Source organism: Arachis hypogaea, chromosome 10 (assembly GCF_003086295.3).
Source record: "Arachis hypogaea cultivar Tifrunner chromosome 10, arahy.Tifrunner.gnm2.J5K5, whole genome shotgun sequence".
In the NCBI taxonomy this organism is placed as follows: Eukaryota; Viridiplantae; Streptophyta; class Magnoliopsida; order Fabales; family Fabaceae; genus Arachis; species Arachis hypogaea.
In genome coordinates this window covers 87,145,969-87,150,524 of record NC_092045.1, presented here as the reverse complement: position 1 = coordinate 87,150,524, position 4,556 = coordinate 87,145,969, and the positions used below count along the sequence as shown (strand labels likewise).

Sequence of the window (4,556 nt, the reverse complement as noted above, 5' to 3'; positions counted from 1 at the left end):
GCTCTCATGGAGCCTCACAAATGCTCAGAGCAATGTTGGAACCTCCCAACACCAAACTTAGAGTTTGAATGTGGGGCTTCAACACCAAACTTAGAAGTTGGTTGTGGCCTCCCAACACCAAACTTAGAGTTTGACTGTGGGGGCTCTGTTTGGCTCTGTTTTGAGAGAAGCTCTTCATGCTTCCTCTCCATGGTGACAGAGGGATATCCTTGAGTCTTAAACACAAAGGATTCTTCATTCACTTGAATGATCAATTCTCCTCTATCAACATCAATCACAGCCTTTGCTGTGGCTAGGAAGGGTCTGCCAAGGATGATGGATTCATCCATGCACTTCCCAGTCTCTAGGACTATGAAATCAGCAGAGATGTAATGGTCTTCAACCTTTACCAGAACATCCTCTACAAGTCCATAAGCTTGTTTTCTTGAGTTGTCTGCCATCTCTAGTGAGATTTTTGCAGCTTGCACCTCAAAGATCCCTAACTTCTCCATTACAGAGAGAGGCATGAGGTTTACACTTGACCCTAGGTCACACAAGGCCTTCTTGAAGGTCATGGTGCCTATGGTACAAGGTATTGAAAACTTCCCAGGATCCTGTTTCTTTTGAGGTAATTTCTGCCTAGACAAGTCATCCAGTTCTTTAGTGAGCAAAGGGGGTTCATCCTCCCAAGTCTCATTACCAAATAACTTGTCATTTAGCTTCATGATTGCTCCAAGGTATTTAGCAACTTGCTCTTAAGTGACATACTCATCCTCTTCAGAGGAAGAATACTCATCAGAGCTCATGAATGGCAGAAGTAACTCCAATGGAATCTCTATGGTCTCATTTTGAGCCTCAGATTCCCATGGTTCCTCATTGGGGAATTCATTGGAGGCCAGCGGACGTCCATTGAGGTCTTCCTCAGTGGCAATTCACTGCCTCTTCCTCCTCTCCTAATTCGACCATGTTGATGGCTTTGCACTCTCCTTTTGGATTTTCTTCTGTATTGCTTGGAAGAGTACTAGGAGGAAGTTCAGTAATTTTCTTGCTCAGCTGACCCACTTGTGCCTCCAAATTTCTAATGGAGGACCTTGTTTCAGTCATAAAACTTTGAGTGGTTTTGATTAGATCAGAGACCATGGTTGCTAAGTCAGAGTTACTCTGCTTAGAATTCTCTGTCTGTTGCTGAGAAGATGATGGACAAGGCTTGCCATTGCTAAACCTGTTTCTTCCACCAGTATTGTTGTTGAAACCTTGTTGAGGTCTCTGTTGATCCTTCCATGAGAGATTTGGATGATTTCTCCATGAAGGATTATAGGTGTTTCCATAGGGTTCTCCCATGTAATTCACCTCTTCCATTGAAGGGTTCTCAGGATCATAAGCTTCTTCTTCAGATGAAGCTTCCTTAGTACTGCTTGGTGCATTTTGCATTCCAGACAGACTTTGAGAAATCATATTGACTTGCTGAGTCAATATTTTGTTCTGAGCCAATATGGCATTCAGAGTGTCAATCTCAAGAACTCCTTTCTTCTGATTTGTCCCATTGTTCACAGGATTCCTTTCAGAAGTGTACATGAATTGGTTATTTGTAACCATTTCAATTAGCTCTTGAGCTTCTGTAGGCGTCTTCTTCAGATGAAGAGATCCTCCAGCAGAGCTATCCAAAGACATCTTGGACAGTTCAGACAGACCATCATAGAAAATACCTATGATGCTCCATTCAGAAAGCATATCAGAGGGACACTTTCTAATTAATTGTTTGTATCTTTCCCAAGCTTCATAGAGGGATTCTCCTTCCTTCTGTCTGAAGGTTTGGACTTCCACTCTAAGCTTACTCAATTTTTGAGGTGGAAAGAACTTTGCCAAGAAGGCATTGACTAGCTTTTCCCAAGACTTCAGGCTTTCTTTAGGTTGTGAGTCCAACCATATTCTAGCTCTGTCTCTTACATCAAAAGGGAATAGCATACGTCTGTAGATTTCAGGATCAACCCCATTAGTCTTGACAGTGTCACAGATTTGCAAGAATTCAGCTAAAAACTGATGAGGATCTTCCAATGGAAGTCCATGGAACTTGCAATTCTGTTGCATTAGAGAAACTAATTGAGGCTTAAGCTCAAAGTTGTTTGCTCCAATGGCAGGGATAGAGATGCTTCTCCCATAGAAGTCGGGAGTAGGTGCAGTAAATTCACCCAGCACCTTCCTTGCATTGTTGGCATTGTTGTTGTTTTCGGCTGCCATGGGTTCTTCTTCTTTGAAGGTTTCTGTTAGGTCCTCTACAAAGAATTGTGCCTTAGCTTCTCTTAGCTTTCGCTTCAAGGTCCTTTCAGGTTCAGGGTCAGCCTCAACAAGAATGCTTTTGTCTTTGCTCCTGCTCATATGAAAGAGAAGAAAACAAGAAAATATGGAATCCTCTATGTCACAGTATAGAGATTCCTTGAGGTGTCAGAGGAAAAATAGAAGGCAGAAGTAGAAACTTCGAACTTAAAGAAGATGGAGTTTGAATTATGCATTAAGGAATAGTGTTAGTCCATAAATAGAAGGATGTGAGAAGAGGGGAAGAATCTTTTGAAAATTAAGTAAAAGATTTTGAAAACATTTTGAAAAACACTAATTGATTTTCGAAAACCATGATTGAGAAAGAAGTAAAGTGATTTTTGAAAAAGATTTTGAAATTAGAAATCAAAAAGATTTGATTGAAAACTATTTTGAAAAAGATGTGATTAGAAGATATGATTGATTTTAAAAAGATGTGATTGAGAAGATATGATTTGAAAAACATTTTAAAAAGATTTGATTTTGAAAATTAATGACTTGGCTATCAAGAAAAGATATGATTCAAACATTAAACCTTTCTCAACAGAAAAGGCAACATACTTGAAATGTTGAATCAAATCATTAATTGATAGCAAGTATTTTTGAAAAAGGAAAGAAATTGATTTTGAAAAAGATTTGATTGAAAAGATATGATTTGAAAAAGATTTGATTTTGAAAAATTTTTGAAAACTTGAAAAAAATTTGCATTGAAAACAGAATCTTCCCTCTTGTGCCATCCTGGCGTTAAACGCCCAGAATGGTGCACATTCTGACGTTTAACGCCCAAAACTCTACCCTTTTGGGCGTTAAACGCCCAGCCAGGCACCCTGGCTGGCGTTTAAACGCCAGTCTGTCTTCTTCACTGGGCATTTTGAACGCCCAGCTTTTTCTGTGTGATTCCTCTGTTGTATGTTATGAATCTTCAATTCTCTGTATTATTGACTTGAAAAGACACAAATTAAAAATATTTTTGGATTTTTAATGATGAGGAATAATCAAAATGCAACTAAAATCAAATAACAATGCATGCAAGACACCAAACTTAGCAGTTTGTATACTACTGACACTGTCAAAATGAGAATGCATATGAGACACACAAAATACTCAAGTCAAGAGAATTCAAAGATCAGAGCAATGAAATCATAAAGAACAACTTGAAGATTAATGAAGACACATGCATGAATGCTAGGAGAACAGAAACATGCAATTGACACCAAACTTAATATGAGACTCTAGACTCAACAAGAAATATTTTTGAATTTTATGATTTTGTAATTTTTTTGTGCTTTTTTTGAAAATTAAGTGGAAAAAGAAAATAAAGGTATCAAAATTCTTAATGAGAATTCCAGGAATCATGCAATGTTAGTCTAAAGCTTCAGTCTAAAGAAATTAGACATGGCTAAACAAGCTTCAGCAAGACATTGCATTCAAGAGCTAAATTGATGAATATCAATCAGCTTTGGTGATGATAAGAACATCACCTTGAAACACTAGAATTCATTCTTAAGAACTCTAAAAAAAAATACATAATCTAAGCAACAAGATGAACCGCCAGTTGTCCATACTCGAACAATCCCCGGCAACGGCACCAAAAACTTGGTGCACGAAATTGTGATCATCAATGGCGCCATCAACATGGTACGCTCAATTGCAATCTCAACTTTTTATCACAACTTCGCACAACTAACCAGCAAGTGTACTGGGTCGTCCAAGTAATAAACCTTACGCGAGTAAGGGTCGATCCCACAGAGATTGTTGGTATGAAGCAAGCTATGGTCACCTTGTAAATCTTAGTTAGGCAAACTCAAATGGTTATGAATGATGAATAAAACATAAAGATAAAGATAGAGATACTTATGTAAAGCTACCGTCTTCATCCAATCCTTCTTACTCCTTTCCATGGCAAGCTGTATGCAAGGGTTTCACCGTTGTCAGTGGCTACCTCCCATCCTCTCAGTGAAAATGTTCAACGCACCCTGTCATGGCACGGCTATTCATCTGTCGGTTCTCAATCAGGCCGGAATAGAATCCAGTGATTCTTTTGCGTCTGTTACTAACGCCCAACCTTCAGGAGTTTGAAGCTCGTCACAGTCATTCAATCATTGAATCCTACTCAGAATACCACAGACAAGGTTTAGACCTTCCGGATTCTCTTGAATGCCGCCATCAGTTCTAGCTTATACCACGAAGATTCCGGTTAAAGGATCCAAGAGATATCCACCCAATCTAAGGTAGAACGGAGGTGGTTGTCAGGAACACGTTCA

The 4,556-nt window shown here is 39.0% G+C and overlaps 1 non-coding gene across 1 annotated transcript; it reads left to right on the top strand.

Moving 5' to 3' along the window:
- Positions 1 to 1,704: 1,704 nt before the first annotated feature.
- LOC112718779 (small nucleolar RNA R71) lies at positions 1,705 to 1,812 on the top strand. The gene has a single exon (XR_003161107.1). It is a non-coding gene; the product is annotated as a small nucleolar RNA R71 (small nucleolar RNA).
- The last annotated feature ends 2,744 nt before the right edge of the window (positions 1,813 to 4,556 follow it).